Source organism: Pteropus medius, unplaced genomic scaffold (genome assembly GCF_902729225.1).
Source record: "Pteropus medius unplaced genomic scaffold, Ma_sr-lr_union100, whole genome shotgun sequence".
Classification (NCBI taxonomy): Eukaryota; Metazoa; Chordata; class Mammalia; order Chiroptera; family Pteropodidae; genus Pteropus; species Pteropus medius.
The window spans coordinates 12,668,353-12,693,969 of NW_024354502.1; positions in this window are offsets into that span (position 1 = coordinate 12,668,353).

Below are 25,617 nucleotides of genomic sequence, written 5' to 3' on the forward strand. Positions count from 1 at the left end.
AACTTTGCTGGAGAAATAATGACTGGGAGAACCTTAGAATTTACTGGCCTCCTACAAAGTGTAATTTTGACTGGACTGAGGATTATTTAAACAGCCTAATTACAAATAACTCTCCCCATCCTCATCATTCCTCTCCTTGATATGGCCAGTGCAATATAAATTAGAAAGAGTCATTATCAAGAGACTGCATTTGAATCATCTTACAATATCTACTGTTAATGATCATCCATCATATCCAACAAAATGAACACTTGTAAAGCCGTAATTGCCTATGGAATTTAGAATAGTTGTATCTCAGGAAGAAGATGAGTATTAATTCCCTCAGAAATGTTTTGGTGGGTATAAAGCACAAATTATAAAAGTAACAGGGTTTTTTGGGAGATTTTATGGTCATAGATACACATATATATGTGTATAGTTAATATTGGAGAAATTTTAGAATTATAGAATTATAAAGATAATACAGGGAATTGACATATATCTCACACTAGTCCACCCTATTAACATCTAACATTAGAGTAGTATGATAGAATTAACTAATCAATATTGATAATTATTAAATTCTATATTCAAATTTCCTTAGTTTTTATCTATTGTCCTTTTTCTAACATCCCATTTAGAATACCACATGATATGCTACTGCCATGTGTTTTTAGGCTCCTCTTGATTAAGATGGTGAGAATTTTCCTTGCTTCTGATGACCTTGATAGTTGGTCACGTATGTAGTCTGGACTCAGAGTCAGCTATTTTGTAAAATGTCCATCAGTTGGCTGTATCTCATGATTTTCTCACACTTAGACTAAAGTTACATGTTCTTGACCACAAAGACAGTTTTATATAATTTCACTGTATCAGAGTCATACAGTAATAGACTGATTTACAATTGTTGATGTTAAATGTGGTCACATGAGTGAAGGGCCACATGAAATACTCCTCGGATTTCTCCAATATAAAGTAACTCTTTCTTCCCTCTTTCCATAATCTTTGGGAAAAAAAATCATTATGTGTAGTTCACATTTAAGGAATGAGAATTATGCTACTTCCTTGAGGATGGATGGTTATGTAAATAATTTGGAATTATTCTGCATGGAATATTTGTCTCTCTACCTCATGTATTTATTTACTCAATCATTAATTTCTTTCAAATTAACTCATAGTTATTTGTTTCATAGTTAAAATTACAATTTAATGGTTTTTTTTTTTTACTAATTGAATTGTTTCATCTTTGGATATTGAGAACTTTCTTAGTTGGCTACTGTGTCCTTTGACATACTCCCATGATTGTGAGGTATAGTGTGTGTGTGTGTGTGTGTGTGTGTGTGTGTGTGTGTGTATTTGAGCATTTCATAATTTTTGGTATTGCAAAATGCTTCAGGTTCATATTATATATTTCCTGTCCTAATCCTAGAATCAGCTATTCTCCCCAGGAGCCCTGGCTCCTTTTATTGTAATATGGTATTAGAAATCAAGATCTGAGTTCTAGGTGCTAGGTATCCTCACTATTACTGAAATACTGTTGCTTCTAGGTCCTCTCAGCTGATAGAGCAAGGAAAAACATGTGTATACTAGCCCTTGTATGCATATACATATCTACAGATATTTCCACATGTAAAAATCTGTACGCTAAGTTAAATACCAGTTCATACTTCTGCCTCCAACTCTAACCCATTGCTACATAAGTCATTCTACTATTTTTCCCTTGCTTATCTGTAACTTCCCTCTCCAACAGTGAGAAACCTGAGTGCCATCTTTCATTATCCATTTATTTAATTATTCAATTCCAGTATACATTTATAGCAGAAATCAAAATTGTTAATACACTCTCCTGGAGGAAATCACTTTACCAACTAAAATGCTTATGTGTAACTTCTTTTACATTTCATCTAACAGAACCCACTCATTTCCGAAGTTACTTATTAAGTAAGCACGTCCCCTCTCCCCGGCATGCCTTTTAGAGTTGATTCACACACTCGTAATACAGTTATTTTGTTATATTCTGCTTCCATCTTGGACTACCCTGACATTCTAAATGATTTTTAAAATTTGTATTCATTAATATTCACTCTTTGTGCTGTAAAGGACGAGGGGTTTTGACAAATGCATAATGTAATGTGATTTACTGGTCAGTTAGATTTGTAGACAAGGACAAGGAAGAAAGTGTGTCACTACTTCTGAAGTTGTCTTAAGAGTCTGAGGTAGGCTGTGGATGCATTTAGGGAATTTGGTTAGCACAAGTTTGATATTAGTCCATCAGGGTGTAGGAAAGTACTCTTGATACTGGTTTTACTTTTGTATTTTACTTCCAATGGAATTCTACCTGACTAATTTTATTGGCCCCTTTACCAAGGCTCTAATAGAATCTTTTTAAACTTTTTCTTTGTCTTTTGCCCTGTCTCCTAACTTTCAAGTTTTACTTTAATTTCAACTTAGAATTTTTGCATTTACATTAAAAACAACCTCTTAGATATCCATGCAGTGATATACTACATTGACAATTCCAGTTAAAGTTTTGTTTTGCTAACTAGTACAGTTAGATTGATATCGTCCTTAGACTTTGTAATACAGTATAAGAAAAGCCAGCAGTTACTGCTTTAGTACTGGCTGAAATGGCCATTTCAATGCCTGTACATAGAAATTATTTCATTAGCTTTTCCATTAGTCAACAATACCCTCACTCCTTATTCATCGTCAAGATAAACTCATGACCCAGGATAGTTGCTGGAACTCTATCCATAATGTCAACTTTTTACATTGCAGGAAATGGGTAAAGGCCAAACTGGAGAACTCCAAGGAGGATCACTTCCCTTTAAATATCCTTCAGTGAATACAAGACTTACAGCTAAATCTTAAGTTAGAGCTTAGTCACATGACTACAACTAATTCCAAAGAGAGGCTGGCAAATACATTAATGTATTCTGGATGGCAACACAACAAGCTCAAAACTGGGCTTCAGTTTTTAAGGAGAAGGAGGAATAGATATCTCTCTTTTGATGTATTTAAATCTTTTATTAAAATTTATATACAAATTTATAGATACATAACAGTGATCTTGCAAGTAAAACGAACAGAGAACACTGTACAAAACCTATTTATAAAATGTACAGAGTAGATTCAGAGAGAATATTTGCAACATGCTATGTAAAATGTACTTACGATCTGATTTTACTAAAATTCTTTGAAAGCCATAAGAAGATGAAAAACCCAATAGAAAAAAAGGGTAAGCCTACCAAAAAAGATGACTAGATGACCAAAATATATGAAGAGATGTTCAAGATCATTAATAACCAGAAAATACAAATTAAGACAATTATGGTTAAATAGACAGGATAATGATATTTCTATAAGGGTATATAGTGTTGTTTTTGTATGGATGTTTGTTTAATTACATCAGTGGTGTTGTACCAAGCATTTCATTATTTTATCAATCAACACAGAGCTTATAGGCTTTATTCCTTTTAATGAGATCATCTAGATCATTGGTGCTGATTATTCCATTATCTTTTAGATTGTTTCTGGATTGTTTATAAATAATGCTGAAATAAACAGTTATACATGTGTATAATTTTTCTAATGGTTTAACACACAGCTAAGTGTTTTCTGTACATATCTATAAATTTTATTTCAGTAAGTATATCTAGGTTGTTTTTATACTATTACCATTAATGCATGAAAATTCATTTTTTCCCTGCATCCTTGACATTGCTTGACATTATCTCGCTTTTTGTGAATAGCATTCATAGTTGTTATTTTTTCCTACCAGATCTATGCTTTTGTTTTCCTGGTGACCCATTCTTTTCTCTCAAATACCAATATCTTTGCAAGAGAAAAAAAGGTGAAAGTGTTTGGACTTTGCTATCATATTTTCCTTCTCTCTAGGATCTTGACTCAAATCCAGCCAACTTATTTTGCTGTCTGCTGCTATCAAAGAACTATTTTTAAATCCAGCCATTATAATTCTTCAACTGGGAGGATTGTTGTAATACAAGCAATTCCACTGTAGCTGGAAGCAGAAGTCAATAGTGATGCATACTTTTTCCTTCTTTACATACCGGAAATTGATTTTGACTCTGTTGCACAAAGAGGAAAATTGATGCATGGAAAAAAATGAAGAAAATAGGGAAGAATAAAGAATAAAAGCTAATAACAAAAGTAACAAGAGAACTAAACAAGATGGGGGAGAATAAAGAATCAAAGATAAGAAAAAAGGTAACATGAGTTCTCCAAAGACTTCATCAGAGATGGTGCAGAATTGGAATGTTTACATGTTTGGAAAGCAAAATACCCTAATTTGAGCTAATTCAAGTGAAGAGCAGTTTATACCAGAAGACTAGAGAGATCATGGACCATGTAGAAAATTCAAAGATCAGCAGAACTCAAAGATTCTGACAAGAAGAAAGCTAGGCTGGAATCTTATGTTTTTATTTTTCTAGAAATAATTGCACTGACTGCTATTCAGTTTTGAAAGGCTCAGAAAATGGCACATGGACTAAGCTTAATCCACAAGCTGATTGAGATGACATATAGCCAGAAGATGTCCTTTTATGAAAATGCACACGTCTTTCACAATTTTAGGTGTGTAAGCAATATAACTTTAAGTTTTTTCTATAAATCTTTATTAATATTTGTGTCTCCATTTAGACAAAATAAAAAATAATCTCAGTCGGATTAAGTTTTCTACCATTTTTTTTCCTCTCATAATGTTTATGTTTCCATTGTAACTAAGTAATGACAAGTTATAAGGGAATTCCAACCTTATTCTCAGTTTTGTCTGGTCTGTATTCATAGCCAGTGAGTTTGTCTTTTAACATATTTTAACTCTGCCTTTAGTCTAACAAAGCAATTGTATCATTTTTTTTTCCCACATCAGCAAACCTTCTCCAGTGCTATCATTGGCTTTGTCTGTTCCTTACTGGTCTTGGGGTAATCATGTACAGTCTCAGAAATCCAGTGTTGCTTAGATGCTTCCGTTATGAGCAAGGCAGTATTCTCTGCTCCTTGTTGCTCTGAATTGGGAGTATCACTGTGACCCTTCCTATTACCTATGCAGCCTGGAAAAACTGCACCACTCCTCTTTTATCTCCTGCCTTTCTGTGAGTTCTTCCAAAGTATAAGTAAAAAAGTTACTTCTGATCCTAGGTCTCATTCTGAAAGTTTTGTATATATACATATCAAAATATAATGGGTCAAATATAATAAAATATAATTGGTCAAACATGATAAAAATTTTGATGATTATATTAAATGTCGGTTTAAATCTTCTTGCAGAAACTAGGAAGCAAAGGTAAACATAGGTTTCTTAGCATCTGTCAGTAAGATAAAAATTTTAAATCCGAAAAATATACCTAAAAAGGCAGGGTCATGTAATATGATTATTAGGTGTTATCTGAAAGTCATAATTTACCTAATAATTAACAACTAATTAGAGAAAAAATAGCATATCCAGTAACACTAACTCTTATAGTGATATTAGTAAGAATTTGCTTTTTTAACTGAATTAGTAAGTCTCTTAATCATATATGCAAAGAGACTGAATACAAGGAAGAAATGATCAAACAAATAACTAGAAAATCTTATTACATTGCAGGGAAGGATAGTTTGGAATGGCATCTAAATGATATGGAAATGTTCTTTGCCCACACGCAGAAGTAGGTATATGAGTAAAGAAGGGAAAGTAAATAGTGTAACTTTTGACACATTAATCAACATTGTTATTCTCTTCCCCATTCCCCAATTCCACCCTCAGTCAATCTCATGTTTCTCTCCATCTTTTCAACCTTTTAGTAATCTAGAATATCTCTGATCCTTGCCCTAGAATAGCTTATTTCAGAAGATAACTGATAAATTAAGTAAACTTCTGTCTTTTCTCTTTTTTAAATAATAGGTCCTAGAGAAAATATGAAGATATTTGTTCTAGACAAACATATGAGAACATACAGGATAATTATCTGCCCCTCTGGGATAGGTAGGGTTTTCTCAGTAGAGGAACAAGAGTTGCATGGGAGAAACATGTGAACAGGTAGATTCATAACACATTGATCCCGTAGCCCTTTTTTGAGAACCCAGTCCTAGCCTTAGGGTTGGATGATAGACAAAATTTCAGAAAGGGATCCAAGAAGAGATGCTTTAGTTTACATTCTGTTACATTTAGTTTACATTACATGATTTAATTCACATTAAAAAAGCATGACCACAAAGATTATTTGTTTTAAATGTTGGCACCATGTGTTCAGGAAAATGGGTCATAGATGGCCTCACAGTGTTACTACCAACTTAAAATGATGTACAGAATAGTATCTGTTTTTAAAAAGACATGTACTATTACTAGGAAACTTGCATGGATGCTTAATATTTTTAAACATTTAATATCTTCAAGAAATGTAGTAGATAATAGCTAGCTGTTCAAACAAACAAACAAACAAACAAACAAACAAACAAAAAACACACACACACTTATTTCTCCTGGGACTCTGAAGAGAATAACTCATAGCTTTTCTTATAAATATGTATTGGTGGGTATTTAGTTCTAGCTAGTGGTATGTGTATTTAGATGATAAATAACACTGTTAGGCCTGACAAACATAAAATTTCCCAAGTGCTATTATTTTCTATTTGCTCTTCCATTATACACGATAACAAACAAGACTGTGTCTAATAAATTACAGTGCACATTGGATAACGCATCTTAAAGATTGAAAATTTATACGATGGAAGGAATCAAGTTATTGAACAATTGCTTAGAAGAGTCACCTCCCAATTAGCAACATCCTTTGAATAAAGATAGAGGTGAATATTCATCATTTCAATGCTCAGCGCATAATACCCTCTAGGTTAGATGCCGTATGCCATCTCCCCCTCTGCTAGTGTGTTAGAGAAAGCAAGATGAAATTGAAGCTATACTTCGAAGATGGTGAAGATGAGAGATTTTAACATTCATGTCTTTGAATCTTTAGAATGATCTCCGCACAAATCGATTACATCAATTTTAAGATAATGTAAGGGAAAATAAAATATCATCAAAATTTAGCCATGATACATTTTCAAGTATGTTTGTTAGAGAAAGTAGTGATACCTTAACTAATGTTGATGCCTTTGCCTTTAAGTGAATTCATGTGAGATTCAGAAAATTTAATTTTATCAGCAAATTGGGATACGATGAAAAGTATAGATCCTTGGAGGAAGATGGTGGCTTAGATAAAAGCAGTGTTCTCTTCCTCCCAGGAACACATTGAAAGTACAACCAAATTATAAAATAATCAACGTGGAGAATCACCTGAAGTCAGCTGATCATAACACATACGTTTGATAATATATAGAAGACACATCAAAGCTAGTAGGAGGGGTAAAACTGCAAATTGGGCTGGACTCGCACCCGTGGGTGGTGGAGGATCACCGGGAGGGAGAGCGAGGCTGCAGAAGCTCTCCTGAAGGAGAGGGCATCCTGGCCTCATTCGGGGGCTCCCCAATCCAGGAAAGAGGAGTTTCCAAAAACTCTGACTGTAAAAATCAGAGGGTATTCTGGCCATTGGATGAGATGGAAGGCAACTGAAACCCTAGACACCCCTTTGAAGAGCCCATGCACAGGCTTTCTGACCTGTGGACACTCACCCAGGACATCGGTGGTGCATCAGAGGCTCACATGGGATTTATACCGAGAAAGTCTGCATCACCTGGCTCCAGAACTAGGGCTGAAAGGGCAGCCACCATTGTGCCTTAGTCCGACTCCCCCACAGAGCAAGTTATAGAACTTGCTAGCTTGACTGTGCAGACCCTTCCCACAGGGCCATTAGGTGGCTCTGGACTGAGGAGATCAGCCCTCCCCACCCCACCTGCAGATTGCCTGGGTATTTTGTTGCGGGGTGGATGCTATGCCCTGCAGGGCTTCTGGGCCAAAAATTTATAGCTGGCAGCTAGCACTGCGAGTGGATATTTCAGAGACAGTTTCAGGCACGTTATTGCTGCCAGCGCTTGAACTTGGGAAGATCTCAGGGATCTGTGGGACAGTCCCAAACAGTAGCTGGTCTATCTCTGATCTGGGACTTTTGTGGGACTGTACAAAGGGTTATGGAAGTTGCAGCAATACTGAGGCTGTATTGATCTGATGGTCATTGTCTCCCTCAACCTACGAATTGCCTCAGATGTCCCACAGACAGTCAATGCCACAGCCCTGCCCCAACCCCCAGATCTCCCAATTCACACAGGCAACAAACTTGGGCTAGCACAGGGCCGGCACTGCAGGAAAATCAGTTGCAGGTAAGTTGCCTGCAAGAACTGCAAAATCTCGTGGGAGGATCACAGGGGTCTGTGAGACCGCCCCAGATTGCAGCTGGTCTCACTGTGATCTGCAACTACAGCGGGAACTCCTGAGCACAGAAGCTGCAGCAAAACTCATGCTATATTGGCCTGAGGGCCCTTGTCTCCCTGAGATCCTGCTTTGCTCAAGCCATAGAGTGCCTGTAGCCCATTGATAGGCAGCCTTCCCAACTCTGATTTTCTTTGGGATTGAGCATTCTGCTCAGGCAACAGACCTTGGCTAACTGCAGTGAGTGCATTTCAGGGAAAACAGCTGTGGGCAGACCATTGCTGCCTGTACAAGCTGCAATCTCTCTTGAGGGGATCGCAGAGGTCTGTTGGAATGCCCTAGAGAACAGCTTGTCTCCCTGTGATCTATGACTAACTACTGTGGGAACCTGCAGACACAGAAATCACAGAAAACTGAAGCTATTGGCCTGACGGCCCTTGACTCCCTGAGCTCCAGCCCCATCCACAAAGTGCCCGCCGCACATTGATAGGCAGCTGCTCTTGCCCTGGGCTGGTGCATTCTGCACAGTCAACAAATCTCAGCCAGCGAAGTTAGCACAGTACAGGGAATACGGTGACAAGAAAATCGCTGCTGCCAGCATGAGATACAATATTGCTTGGGCAAATCTCAGGAGTTTTGTGAGCCCATCTCAGATGACAGTAGGTCATGCAGTGATATTTGACTTTGGTAGGAGCCCGCAGTCCCAGAGGGGCAGCAAATCTAGTGCAGTGTATGCCTGGAGGCCTGTGCCTCACTGAGATGATGCCCCACCTAACCCACAAATTACCTGTGGCAAGCCTGCTCCCAGGCAACACAGTCCCATCCTGTGTTTTCCCTGGGTCACGAATGCCAGCAAACAATAGTACTTAGTTCATGTGACCCAAGCAAAACCTGTTTATCCAAGAGAAGCATTCAGTGGCAGGCCGCAAATTCACGCCCATGAGCTTCCGTAAGTCTTAAACAGAGTTTGGGTATTTGCAGGCCCAAGGTGTGCAGCAGCTGACCTTGCTATGCTTGGAAACTTGTAGAGGGAGGCAGAGAGACTGCACTGGCATGGAAACTGACACTGCAGTGGCAGGAGGAAATTTACTCAACAGATCCAGGAGACTCCCTGGGTCCCTGCACCACCCAACACACATATCACCCAGAGGCTCTTCAGTTTCAGAGACTTACTGGCAACTGACAGGCAGTGTCAGGCCTTGAGGATCACTGGTCCCTCTGCTAAACTGCCCTAGGTCAGGAATAACTGAGCTGCTGCCTACAGCGTTGTCTCTTCCACTGATCTACAGATCCAGCATAGGCAACAACCATCTATGGATCGCTTTGTAGCTCCCATCAGGTAGCCCTGAGTAATCAAAGGTAGCAGCTGATCTTGGCCTACTGGAGAGCCCCTCCCAAGAGGCCACAAAATCAACGCACCCGGAGGCTGGCCCTAGACTACAGCAGAGAAGCTCCTGACTAGCCCCATAAGCGGTATACACAAAGGGTGGTTGCAACAATACACAAGCCTGCTAGGGCAAATCCCACTCAGTGACTCTTATTCTGTGGGTGCAGCCAATTCCCACAATTAGTCAGCCTGAGCTTTAATCCTATCCACTGATGTACTAACAAGAAGAAACAAAATCTGAACTGACTGATTACCACCAAAGAAATTGAATCAGTAATCAAAAACCTCCCCAAAACAAAAATCCTGGACCAGATGGTTTCATAGGCAAATTTTATCAAATATTCAAAGAATTAACACCTATTCTTCTCAAAATATTCCAAAAATTAAAGAAGCGAGAAGGCTCTCTAACTCCTTTTATGAAGCAACCATTACCTTGATTCAAAAACTAAAAACATTACAAAAAAAAAAAGAAAACTAAGGCCAATATTCCTAATGAACATTGATGAAAAAATCCTCAACAAAATATTAGCAAATTGAATTCAGCAATACATTAAAAATATCATACACCATGATCAGATTGGATTTATTTCTGAGATGCAAGGTTGGTACAATACTCGCAAATCAAATGATATATACCACATTAACAAATCAAAAAATAAAAACCACATGATTATATCAATAGATCCAGAAAAAGTGTTTGACAAAATCCAGCATCCATTTACAACAAAAACTCTCAGCAAAGTGGGAATAGAGGGAACATACCTCAATGTAATAAAGGCCATATATGACAAACCTATTGCTAATATACTCAATAGGGAAAGGCTAAAAGTGTTTTCCTTAAGATCAGGAACAAGACATGGATTCCCACTTTCACCTCTCCTCTTCAACACTGTATTGGAAGTCCTAGCCACAGCAATAAGACAAGAAAAAGAAATAAAAGTTATCTGAATTGGAAAGGAAGAAGTAAAACTCTCGTTAGTTGCTGATGACATGATACTATGTATAGAGAACCCTAAAGATTCCACCAAAAAACTGTTAGAACTGATCAATGAATTCAGTTAAGTAACAGGATACAAAATTAATATTCAGAAGTCAGTGGCATCTTTTATACACCAATGATGAACTTTCAGGAAGAGAAATTAAGAAAACAATCCCATTTATAATTTCATCAAAAACAATAAAATACCTAGGAATCAAATTAACCAAGGAAGTAAAAGGCCTGTTCTCAGAAAATTATGTCATTGAAAAAAGAAATTGAAGAAGATATAAATAAATGGCAGCATATACCATCCTTATGGGTAGGAAGAATCGACATCGTTGAAATGACCATATTACCCTAAGTTATCTATAGATTCAATACCATCCCTATTAAAATATCAATGGCATTTTTCAGAGAACTAGAACAAATAATCCTAAAATTTATATGGAACCATAAAAAATCCCGAATAGCCACGGCAGTCTTGAGAAAGAACGAACTTGGAGGTATCACACTACTACCTGATATCAAACTATACTACAAGACTACAGTAATCAAAACAGCATGGTACTGGCACAAAAACAGATACATTGATCAATAGAACAGAATAGAGAGCCCAGAAATAAATCCACATCTATATGCTCATTTAATATGTGACGAAGGAGTCAAAAATATACAATATGGTAAAGACATTCTCTTCAATAAATGGTGCTGGAAAAATTAGACCGATACGTGCAAAATGGAATAAAACAAAAACAAGAAATGCACATGAGAATTCGTTAAAAATCAATGTCAGAATAAGCCAAATTTCTACTAAAACTTAAGAAAAATCTAACTCTTATAGGCATAAATGCACAAAAATTAAATAATCATAGAAATCAAAGCAGATATTCAGTAGCTCAGGTAGATGTATGAAATAACAGAAAGAGATGAAATATGAATGGACAGAGATGAAATAAAGACTAGAAAGGAAATCCTTCAAATAAATTAAAACTGGAGAGAAAATAACACAAAAATGCATAGATAATTCTCAAAGTGAGGAAAATGAAGAGTTATAAACACATTGAAGTTAAAATTCAAAGAGAAAATGAGAAAGAAAAAAAAAACCCTCTCCAAATTGAAAGACGATGCTGTGAAGATTGAAATGACACCCTGTGTTCTAGAGAAATAAAAAAATAAATAAATAAACCACAAGATTTATCCTTATAAAACTACAGAAATCCAAAAATGAGAAAGATGACTTTAGGCAATATAATAAGAGAATACAATAGATATAATGGTAAATAATATTAATAATAAATGGTAATTATTAAAACTGTATCATATTTTCTATATCCATTCAAAAAATTTTTTCAAGAAAAACAACTGTGGCTACAGAATTGACTACCCAGGCAAATTGTCCTTCATGCATCAGTTTTAAATATGAAATATGTATTAAAAATAATATTGAGTAAAAAAGGTAAGTTGATAAAGAATTCCTGGAGACAGAAACCATTTCAAACAAGAAAACACAAAAAGACTATTCAATGAATCAAGAAAAACACAAACAAAATAAGATATTTAACAAAGAAAAAAATTATTAAAATGAGCAAAATAGAAATTCTGGAGCTAAAGAATTCAATGAATGAAATAAAAAATGAAATAGAGATCATCAGCAGTAGAGCGAATGGAAGCCAAAATAAATGATCTATAGAAAGGAATTGTGAAATAATCCACTAAAAGGAAAACAAAGATAAAAGAATGAAAAAGAGCAAAGAGAGCCTATTGATCTATGAAATTTAATCAAATGTACAAGTATTAGAGTCATTGGAGTTCCCGAAGGAGAAGAGTGTAGAAGGGGATAGAATATTTATTTAAAAAATAATAGCTGAGTACTTCCCATACCTAGAAAGAGACCTAGACATCCAAATTTACAAAGCTTGTAGATCACCATATAATCTTAATGCCAAAAGACTTTCTCCAACACACAGTATGATGAAATAAAGATAAAGGACCTAAAGGCAGCTGGGGTTGGGTAGAGTATAACCTATAAAAGAATCCCCATCAGGCTGTCAGCAAATTTCTCAGAAGAAACCCTATAGGCCAGGAGAGAATGGAAAATTCAAAGTATTACAAAATAAAAATTGCCGGCCAAGTATACTCTATCTGGCAAAGTTATCTTTTAGGTAAAAAGGATCCTTCCTGAAAGAAGCTCTTATAAAGGGTTCATTGTTTTCTATTCTTTTCTTTAATGATGTTTATTAAAATTCAAATAACTTAGGAATTTCTAGCATTCTCATGAATCTGTCAATCAAATTAAGAATTTTTCTCTGCAGACTGAATATAGGCTTGAAATTTAGAAAGCCACCAGAGTTGAAGCGCTCCCTAAGTCCTTTCCTTACCACATATGGCTTAAGGAAGAAATCTTTGCTAATTTTAAAGTAACCAAAATTCCTGGTGGACATTATATTTTGAGAAGCTGACAGGAGCATAGAGAGAACTATGGTGCCTGGAGCCAATTCCTAATTCATAAAGAGGATTTCATTCCAATTCACTAGTAATATAGTTAGGTTGACTGCCTCAGATTTGTGCAAATAACTTAAGCTAGTGCTTCCTAAACTTTAAAGTTCATATAAATCACCTGAGGGCTTGCTAAACTGTCGACTCTGATTCCGTAGATCTGTGAGGGAGCCTGAGATTTTACATTTCTAGCAAGTTTTCAGGATGGGCTATGCAATTAGCTCTCAAGTTATACTGAAGTTTGAGTAGCAAAATCTTAAACTGCATTTCCTAGAGTCAAAAAAGCATTATATAATCTTTCTGCGTTTCTTACCAAGGATATGTGAAAAATCTGTATACTAGGATAATATGTTTATCAAAATTCTCCAGTGTATGAAAACGTACACACTGAATGTCCATACAAAGAGTACATGAAATAAGTAGTGAGGAACAAATTATTTAAGATGTAGCCAGGATATAAGTAGGAAACCTGCATGGAAAGAGAACAGAACAGAGATTTGTCACTGGGAAATAAAGCTTTAATGGTGTCTAAGTTATTATTAGTTTCTGATATGTACTAGAAATAACATGGAAGTTCTGTTTTTGTTTGTTTGTTTATTTTCATTGGCAACAGGGAGTCATTGCAAACTCTTGGTTATCCTAAGTAAAATATAACTGTAAGAGACATTAGTTTTCAGTAAACACAAAGATTAGAAGAGAGAAGGACTCACGGTGGAAAAAATATGCCAATTTTAACCTGAGAACAGAAACCATATACGTACTTCCATTTCTCCAACACAGTCTAGAATTTGAGAACTGAAACTATTGACCCCTGTCCCCTCCATAATGGCTTGCTAACTATGTTAATATGACCTCACTGTTTTGTCCTCTTTAGCATAATTTCCATATTCTAGGAGATTCTTACCCAGGAAAAAAACTTGATTGTTTAGGAACTTCCTAAGGATGCACCAACTCTTTCATAAAAAGAATCAAATAGTATATGATCTTTGTATTTATGTCTTAAAATTTTCAACTTGCTGTGTCCACCAAAATGGTACACAGTTATATCATGAATCTTACCCATTCGAACCAAGCCTCTAAATTAAAAGACTGGTTTTTCAATTTGTAAACAATGGAAACACAAGTATATATATTTTACAAAGTTTAATAGGCACTAGCTAGTAGACAGTAAAGTTTATAGGTAAGAAGTTACTTAATAAAAGATTAGTCTTAAAAGAAATTTCAAATTCCCACTAAATTCTGACTTTGTGCTTTCCCCTCTGAGATACTATCAAAACTTTGTGGCATTACCAATGTGAGAAATAGACTGAGATTTTTCTCATCGGCATGTTTTGTTGGTGATATTTGGCATTCAACAAATCAACTGACGTTCAACAAACTAACCCCATACAAAAAAAAAAAAAAAAAAAAGAATAAGGAGACAATGAATAAGAATGATAGGAGAGCAGAAGACAGATGATAGATATGCTTTCAGACAGTAGGAAGCATAGGCTCAAATTGGAGGAACTGTCTAACGGATTAATCTAAGGAAAACCAAAACTCAGTTAGGTTCTATATTTTAAGAAGTTGACTAAGGACTCAAAATAAAAGTGTTTTTCCTAGAGCCCTTGGCTAATTTATTCAAATGACATGTCTCCAACTGCTTTCTGAAAACATTTTTGAACTTTTTAAAATTTTGCCATTTTTAAGTGTATAATCTGATGAGTTTTGTTAAATGTAGGTGGGTAACTCAATGCCTTCAAGCAAAAACTACCAGAAATTCATGTGTAGTTGAACAAGTTGGGTTTCATACACTATGGAGGAAACACAGAATGTCTCAGTAAGAGTATTAGAAAGCACTTATTAGAGATAGGCCTTGGGCTAGGCTACTTCGTGGATTGTTTAAGGAAACAGGGCTTTGCTCTGGATAGGGTGATGTCAAGAAGCAGGGGTCATTCTATGTGTGGGTATCATAAATTTTATGTAACAAAAGGGAAGGCAAGACATATGAAAGTAGTCACTCGTCTTAGGATAGGGGAATGCTTGGCCATTTTGGGGTCTTAGACAATGTTCGTATTTTGTCTATGTTCAGACATGATTACAGAGTGGTCTTGTTTTTGTCTTGATCATCCATGGTCACAAAGAGGCCTTTTCAATTAATTTATCGTTGATGGTCTGTACAGCTGTTTTTCAACAGAAGTACACCAAGAACTAGCTTTAATTGGTAGGCCAGTTCATAGTAACACCATGTCCTAGAGTCCTGGCTGACAGTACCAGGCTATTCCTGGATGTCAGGGGCTGCCTTTGCCTATCTCACAATGACCACAAACAGATTTTAAAGTATTTCTATTATATTGAGGTATTCCTTGTACATTTTTGCAGTCAATCTCCACCCTTCGCCCACAATTGAGAAAACCACTGATCTTTCCGCTGCTATAATTTTGCCTGTTCTAGAATTTCACAGAAATGAAATCAGATACAGTCTTTGTCTGGCTTACTCAACATGACATTTCTGGAATTCATCCCTGTTGTTGAGTGTGTTACTGGTTTCTTCCCTTTTATTGTATGACTGTACATGGACATAATATACTGTTTTCACCCCCGCTGATGTACAATTGGGTTCTTTCTACTATTTGGCTATTATGAGTAATGTTGATATGCACATTCAAATAAAAATATTTATATGGGTATATGCTTTTTTTCTTGGATAATTAAACAGAAATTAGATAACTTGGTCATATAGTAATTATGTCACTTTTAAAGAAACTGCCAAATTGTTTCCAAAGAGGCTGCACCATTTTTTAATCCTACTAGCTTTGTAAGAGTTCCAGATGCTCTATATTATTAGCTATTTTATTGAGTATATGCTGGTAACACACTGGTTTTAATTTGTACTTTTCTAATAACTGAAGATGTTTAGCAAATTCTTTAGAAGCTTGTTGGCCATTCACATGTATTCTTGCTGAAGTGATGTTCAAATTGTTCACCTTTTTATGCAGTCATTTGTTTTTCAACATTAAAATTGTCATATTCTGGATATACATACTTTGTTAAGTAAAAATTCAAAAATACTTTCTAACAGTCTATGGATTGGCTTAATATTTTTTAAATGTATACCTGGCAAGCAAAAATTGTTAATTTTGATAAAATTTGATTATTAATTTTCCCTTTTGAATTGTTTCTTGTACCTAATCTAAAAAAATTTTTTGACTAACAAAATGTCAGTTTTCTAGAAGTTTTAGGATTTAGTTTTCTGTGTAGGTCTTTGATCTGTTTTTCATTAGGAGTTAGGCTGTGTTTAATGTTTGCTGTTTTGTAGGTACCAAAGGTTTCAAATTCTTTTTGTGTTCTTGTTTTTGCCCTCATTTTAAATTTGGGTTTTCCTACATAATCGTCCTCAGAGAATCTGCACTTTGCAACTCTTTCAGCTGTAATCCACTATTATTATACTGGAACCTGTTGGTGCTGTAGTAAGTTATGGGTGAGAGGAAGTGTTCTATAATCACATTATTAAATCTCAGTCTTTAGTGGGTCTGTGCATCTGAGCAGTGACCTTCATAAGTGTTTCTTCAGCGGTATAAAGCTTTTTAAAATTTTTCCTACTTAGGTGAGACAGAAAGGTGTTTTTGTTTTTGTTTTTCCTGTGGAAAGTAGGGCTTTGGTTTGGAGAATGTTCTGTGCATACTTTATAATAATTACTCTGATCCTTCCCCTGCTAAAACCATAAGCTTAATCTAAGATTTTCACTATGAGAACTTGGTGGATATCCTGGAAATAAAACTTGCTAAATTGTTGTCCTTCTCCCCCATATATTATGTCCCTCACTCTCACACTAGTCAACATTCAGCCTTCAGCAACTTGTAAAAAAATAACTGTTCAAAATTTTCTGCTGGTTTTTTGTTCCAAGGACTTCTAAGTAAGAGGTTCTTCTTGGCTGTAATCCTATTGCTTACTCTCTCTCTCTCCACATTTCAGTAGGGCAGTTTGCCCTATAAATTCAGTTCTCTGATGAGTCCACGGAAATTCCTTCATGTTAAGTTTGCTGTGCTTTTTCTTGTCCATGCTCTTTAATGTCATAAACCAGAAGTTGGAATGTTTTAATATATATTAAACTTGCTGAAATTGTTCACTGGAGATCTAACCAAAAAAAAAAAAAGAACTTCCTGGAAAAATATACCATTCTCAGTCTTGGGAGCCAGAATATTATCAGTGTCACTCCAATGAGAAGAACTGATTTTGGTTCCAGGATTCAGGTTACATCATAGAAATACTGATGTACCGATGTAGTATTGTTATCTCTAAGGCAATTATTCCAGTTATCCTCTGGCTCCTTCTTATAGTGGCCCAGGATCAACTGAAACCTGTTCTAGTATTCTGATTGAAACTTAACTCATTAGTGTATGGGTATTTATTTCTCAAGGGCCATCACTGACATTTCTAGAATACTGTGTCTTCATTATATGAGAAAATCTCAAGATACAACATGTAAATGTGTCTCTGTTCTCTATTGGTCTCACAAATAAATATCTAAAACAAAGAAATAATAAAAGTTTACATCTAAAAAAGATATGGGATTGCTACCTTAGAACGACGACTTGATAGCCAATATAATACTCCATAGATTAAATCAATGATAAAAAGGGAATTCCTATAAAATTTATTATTACTAGAATAATTAAACATGGCATTTGAAAACTGATAACAGCAAGAGTACTTAACACTTTTGGAAAATATAGTAATTGTATGGCTTCAAAGGAATGAAATTATTTTAAGACTATAGAAAATGTAATTATAGACTTAGAAAATGTCAGAAAGTGAAAATAAAAATTCTGAGAAATAGTGAGAGCTTAATAATTCTTCTGCTTGTATATTAAATATACAAAATCAACTGTATTTATGATATTGTGAGGAAAGTAGGAAAGAAAAGATGGGAAAGGAACCAAAATAATATTTTCTTAATTATATTTACCAAAACTTGTTTCTAAAGAAGATAATTTTCACAAGAAGCATTTGACAATCATAATATATGGCTTTTAAAAGATAAAATTTGAATAATCAAGCTTTTTAGCTCTAGAAATTCTTTTACTAATAAATATGCTGCTATGCATTAGAAATATCTGAATCGGTGTTTAGGGAAGCAAAGTTCTCCAAACATATTTAGAACTTTGGAACACATACTGACCCTTTGAAAAGATTAACATTGCCTGGAGTACAGTTCAGAAAATAATTATTTGTAAGATAAAATGTTAAAAGTTAAATATTCTATTATATAATATCACATTGAAATAATAAATGATATAAAGCGCTTTCTAAATCCCTCAAGTTTAATTGACTTCCTTCACCCATTTCAAATATCCAGCCTCCTGCCACTGAATATGAAGCATCCAAATATCAGTTCTGCATTAATTTAACAAAAAAGTGCCATAGGAGAACTGGAGAACAAGAGTGTCTAATTCTTTGCTTGAAATTATAAGCAAATGCCAATATGATCTCTATCATCATGGAACTTAACATTTGACAGAGAAAGCTACATTGACCATATAATTAAAATATATATTTATTTACACAAATATGCATAATATATAAAAAATTATATAAATTTTATGTAAGTTTTATATAAATGTATACTAGTATTAGTGTTAGTATCACCTCTGTGTTAGAAATGAAAATTCTTGTGCCCCAATCCAAAATTAGAAACTCTGGGAGTGAGGACAAGCAATCTGTGTTTTAATGAGCCCCCCTCCAAAGTCTGAGGAACTTGCCTTAGGCTAACCTTTACAACAAACTGATGAGAGACATTCTATAGAAATCTTTTTATGGATGAGGAGCTCAAGGCATAGAACATTAAAGTAACATATTTAAGACCAAATATCTAACAAATTTCAAAGTCCAGGTTCAAACTGGCTTCAAATACTACGTTCTTAATCATATTATATGCTGCCTTAAGAAGTCAAGAGTGTATTTGTCTGGCCCATTGAAAATCAAAAGAAAAGCCAGTGAAACTACAGTGCATGAAGTAAAAATAAGAGTAGTGTGTTGTATAACTGGTTGAGTAATGATTATATTCACTTAAGAAGGAAATAATTTTAATGGAGAAAAAGACATGATGGTCATTCAAATGGAGGTATTAAGAAGGGGAAAATCTTAACGCTTGATAATGTAAGCTTATGTAAGTTCAGATATATAACTCTAAAACCCAAGCTCTTAGCACAGAACTGATTCAATTATGGCCCGACTCGTCTTAATTCTTTATGTTAGTCTCTAATCTCCTCTGGGAACTCACTTTTTAATCATTTTCATTGTATCTAAAAATTGCAAAAAGTTTTGCCTGTCACTTTACATTCTACCTTACTTTAAGATATGTTGCTTACATTCTAGCTTATTTTAAAATGTTTGTGTGATAAAACTGACTCCTCTAGTCATTGCCAAATTATCCTTCCTTTTTGATGAATATGAAATATCTAATTCTTCCCTTTTTGTATTATAGGTATTACATTGGTTATACTAGATTACACTAAATTGCACACATAAATAACTACTGAATTCCAGGACTTAAAATTGTAGCAGCATTCTCGAAGTCATCTACTTTTAGGCTTTCTGTGGCATTTACTGTAGAATTTGCTATGACTCAACAACTTAAAATGCTTTTCTCCCTGAATTATAATATAATTTCATTAGTCTATTTAATAGGTTAATAATATTTCTGATTACTTCTTTGTTTTCTCATACCCCGCTCCCCAGGCTTCTAATTTTTAACATATATGAAAGTTTATTAGGGGGCCATGCATTGATTAGGATCAAGTTTCTCTTAGTTAAGACTAAGCAACCCCCCAAAACAGATTAAGGCAGAAATTAGTTTTTCCCTCACACAAACCAAGGCTCCGGGAGTTAATAAATTCAAGATAATAGCAATGTTTCTATAATTATCAGATACCAGACTCCCCGTATGATTTTGCTCCTCCATTTGTGGCTTCTATCTCCCAGTTCTCATCATTTAAGAATATGGCTGATGCTCTGATTATTCTGTCCTTATTATAGCCATGCATGGAGAAGAGGTTGAGAAAAAAAGAGCATTCCTATCTTTTTAAACAATCTTGCTTTGAAATCCTATACTCATTTTCCATGTATGTTCCATTGCCCTGAAATTTGAAATATGGACATTTTATCTGAAAGAGAATTTAGGATAAGGATAAGATACTAGAAAAAAAAAACATAAAAAACAAAAAACCCAGAAGATCAGTGAAATGAAGTGGTAAATATTGGATAAGAGAAACAAAACTAACAAAACTTTAGCTAGACTAACAAAACTTTTCAAGGAAAAAAGACATGATCCAAATTAAGAAAATTATAAATGAAAGAGAAAACATTACAACTCATACTCCAGAAATACAATGAATCATACATAAGAGACTATAAACAATTACACACCAACAAGTTAGATAATTTAGAAGAAATGGGTAAATTTCCCGAAACACACAATTTATCAAGATTGAATCATAAATAGAAAATCTGAACATACCAATGATGAGCAAGATTGAATGTTATCAAAAATCTCCCAATAAAAGCCCAGGACCAGATGGCTTCACAGGTAAATTCTAGCAAACATTTAAAGAGAATTAATGCCAAACACTTCCAGAAAATTGAAGAGGAAGAACACTTCCAAACTCATTTTAGGAAGCCAGCATTACCCTATACCAAAGCTAGACAAGGTTCCTACAAAAAAGAAAATTACAGACAAATATCCCTGTTGAACATAAATACAAAAATCCTCAACAAAATACTAGCAAACCAAATCCAAGAACACATTAAAAGGTTCATACACGCTGATCAAGTGGGATTCATCTCTGGTGTGCAAGATGTCCCAACATACGCAAACCAATAAGTGTGATACATCACATTAACAGAATGAATAAAAATTATGCAATTATCTCAACAGATGCAGAAAAAGCACTTGAAAAAACCTCAACATTATTTCATGATAAAACTCTCAACAATTTAGGTATGAAAAAATGTACATCAGCACAATATAGGCCATATATGATAAGTCCATAGCTAACATTATACTTAATGGTAAAAAGTTAAAATCTTTTTTTCTAAGATCAGGAATAATACAAGAATAATTCAGTTTATTACTGAAACGCCAGTCACAGAAGGACAAACACTGTATGATATCCCTCATATGAGATATATAATACAGTGAGACATGGAGGCAGAGAACAAAATGGTGTTTGCCAAGACCTGGCAGGTGGGAGAAATGGGGAGCTGCTACTCAGCAGGTATAAACTTTCAGTTATGCAAGATGATTATGTTCTAGAAATCTGTTGTACAATATTGTATCTATGGTTAACAATACTATATTATAGACTCAAACTTTTGTTAACTGGTTAGATCTTATGTTAAATGTTCTTACCACACAAACAAAGAATAGGGTAGTTTTGAAGTTATAAAAAAGAAGCTTATCTCTAGTTATTCACATATTCCCAGGATGTTCTCCTCATCTGCATAGTCAAAGATTATTTAATGCTACTTCTCTATACCTGCTGGCTAGACAGAAAAAATAGAGGAGTGGAAGGGTTAAGACTCCCTTTCATGAAAATGACCTAGAATTTACACGTTTCACACATGACTGATCAGAATTTAGTTACCTCAACAAGTTGCAAAGGAAGCTGTGAAATAGTCTTTAGATGAGCTAAATTTATGTTACCATTAAAAAAATATGTACATTGAAAGATAAGCCTTCAGAATCTTGGAAATATATTTTTATTTTGGGGGGTTATTATCCAGATGATAACTAAGGTTATATGACTAGAAGAAAAAGAGAGAAAGGGTATTGGGATACAATGAGAAGTCCATGCAGAGTCCATTTCATTAACATTATTTACATACATTTATTATATGTATATTTATATGTATGTGTATATATGTATGTTTAAAAAATATTGCTTTTTGTTTGGTCAGCTTTCTTGCTTGCAGTCAACAGATAATGATTCTGGTTAATTTAAGTAGAAAACATATGTATTAAAGAATATTGGTTAGCTCATAACATATCCAAGAAATCTACTGAAAATGAACAAGGGGAACAACTCAGTTTCAGACTAGCAAAATCTTATCTTGTATGTTTACTGTTGTTTAGCTACTATCATGAAAGCCACCGGTACTGGACCCTAGATTGGCCTACTAACTTCTGCTATTTTTGGAAACTGCATATTGTTGCTTAGATTCATATTCAAAGTCTAGATTAGATGCATTTGACTTGATTAGCCCATGTTCTATGCCTGTAACTAATATGCAAGAGGAAGTGGAAAGGGTGGTACTCTACATTCTACTTGGCCAGTTTTATATTTTATTTTAGTAGGAGCTATGGGTGATGGTTTCATGTAGACTCAAACTCAATTGTGCAAGTAGCATCCTATCTCAAAATTTTTGCACTTCCTATTTTTCTACTTTCTTATGAAGATATAGTTTGACAACCTAAAAATCTTCTTGGCACAAACGAGTAAGCCTTGTGAGTACAGTGGAAGTAATGATATGCCTCCACTTTTGATCCTTCACGAAACCATTCTGGAAAGCATCCCATATGCTTCTCAGAGGTCCTAAATTTTTTATCGCACCTCCACTGCCTACATCAGTAAGCTCTATAATAAACACACAATTATAGTGGCTTTCCCTCCTTCTTGTCTCACTCTGATTGCTCCTTCATTCCTTTTAACTGGGATCTCCCCAAACAAGTGACATACTTTCAAGTTCTCACCTCAGCCTCTCCTTTTAGGGGAAAATAAGATGCTAACTAAGTCTGATTTTTGAGGTGAGATGCAGGGTCAGTCTTTTTATGAAGACTTACATGGTAGAGAATTTTCTTCCTATTTTCCTTTTGATTTTAACTATTATCGCTATGATGTTTCCTTGACATCTCTCCCTACTTCCTATTTTCCATCTCTATGGCTTTGGATATGTATATCTAGATATCACATTTCCAGTTCAACATAATTAAAACAAAGAAAATATGTTTTATTCCTAAAAGAAATAGAACCAATAAAATTTTTGTGGAAATAGATTGTAGTTTGAAAATGTGATTAATACAGAGAATTCCATGAGGTATATTTTGAAGTCATATTCAAGCTATTTTCATTATCTCCCTATTTTATCACCTTTATTTCTGCAAACATTATTTTTATTTTCCTAGATATATTTGGCTTGAACAAGAAAATTTACTGGCTTACCTCTTCTTCCTTGTTCTATCTTTAATTTTACTAAGTCCTGACTCATCTTTTTTTCCTTCTAATATCATATACCTTTCTCCTTCTTTTTATTCCTATCATGCCCTAGTGCCAACAGTTATGTTTTTATGCTTGAACTATTACTAATATTACGTCTTTGCTTTCAAGCATTTTCTTTTTATAATTTATTCTCTATACCATAACTATATTAATTTTTAGAAAACATGTCTATTATCTGTTGATACATCATTATCAATATATAAAAATGTCTCCTATAATTTTAAGCTTAGTTTTTAAATTACAATATAAATTACTCCTTGAGGGAAACAATTTCAGGACTCATATACCATGGGATATTTATCTTGAGTGTGTTGTGTTTATTAAAAATTCCCCGCCCCCCTCAAAGCGTATCTACCTCTTTCAAAAGACAGGTCATGTCATAGCATTTAAAACAAATTATGTTAAAAAAAAACTTCAGTGAAATCGCTACGTTGAAAGCACCAACATGAAGACATATATCATGTCTTTATATAGTTTTTGCATTTTCTCTTGCATGAAGTTCATTTTCTCCCACAATAAATCTCATCATCCATGAAGCAGTATAAAATGACACCTCTAACAAGTAAAAAACAAAATTGGAATAGTTGAATGTAGGTTTTTGTCTTACACACATGCACCACCCCCCACACATATATATACACACACACACACTCCAACATAAAGAAATTTATTGGAAGTCTAAGATTATAAGTTTAAAATCATGGAAATTTATCAGGCTTTCTTCATGGAATTCTCTTTACACCCAGAGTAGCTTCTTTATTCTTATGCTTAAAATCTCTACTAGCTTATCGTTTTTGTTTTGCAACACTGTTTTGGTTCAGTGAATATTATAAAAATCTCTAAAGAAGAAACCAGAAAGACTAGAAACTTTATAAGTTTTGTTAGTAGCTCTATTCTCCAACCTAGATAAGTTCCTGGTCCATGGTGGGCACAAAGAAAAGAATAAATTAAAAACTTGAATAAATGTCTCAATCCATGAACAAAATAAGCCGTTACTAAAAGGGCTAATTCCTTATGAGGATAACAGTTTGCCTCTTCTAAAAACTTTTTATTTTAGATTAATGATGATTATGATGAAATATTTGGGGAGGGTATGAACTAATGTCTATAACTGATGGAAATGCAGTAAGAACTAAGATGAATTGATGGACAGAGGGATAAATGAATAGAGATAAAGAATATAAAAATATAATAAAATCTGGATGGTATTTCATGGGTCTAAATGTCTTTCAAATTTACAGTAGTTTAAAAAAAATTCATAATAATATTCTGGGAGAAAAGTATCAAGAGTGATATTTCTAAAGAAATCTATTTGTATGCTCAATTTTCTTGATCTTTTGAAATTGACAATGACACTAAAGCTTGTTTATTAAGAAAAAACAATTAAGGAATGTCTAAATTTTGAGATTTCTCCATAGAATAGAGTACTACATTTTCCAAAGATAATTCATTATTTCCATGTATTTGAACATTGAGATACAATATTAATGGGACAGAAATACAATCTTTTATATAAAACAATTTTCCCAATGATGTTTACATATTTATACTCCATCTTTCCATTGCTTCCATGAAGTCCTGATAGAATGTCATATATTCAGTTTTGCTTAGTATTGTGCCTTATTCTAATTCAACTTTTACTCATACTCCACTACTTTTTCTTGCAAGTACCTTCAGCACAGAAATATATTAACAAGAATGATATTGAGAATACCAAAATCATTTATCAAATGAATGAATAAGTGAAATGAATGAATGAAACAAGTCTCTCTTATGCCCCTCCCCACTTTTTTCTCAGTACCACCCATAAAGCCATTTTTTTTCTCTTGGTATTTTTCTTACACTTTTTATGCAAGACTACTGAGGATCTCTTAAGTCCTCAAACCATAGTAGCATTTTGCTATATTAGAATCATATTATATACCTTCTATTATATATTTCCCCTCATGATATATTTTAAATTTATAGCTACTAGTTTGGCGAAAATTGATTCTATTTTGTGATAATTTTTATTATCCTTTCAGTTGTTATGACATATACCACTTATCTATCCAGCTCCACAGTTTGACTCCTTTACACTGCAATTCCCATATGCCAGAGAGTAGCTAAAAGACTGCTTTAACAAATAGCACCATGAAATCCACAGTTATTTTTCAAATTCATTCTGAATTTCTGATTCAAACCTAATATTATTATTTCT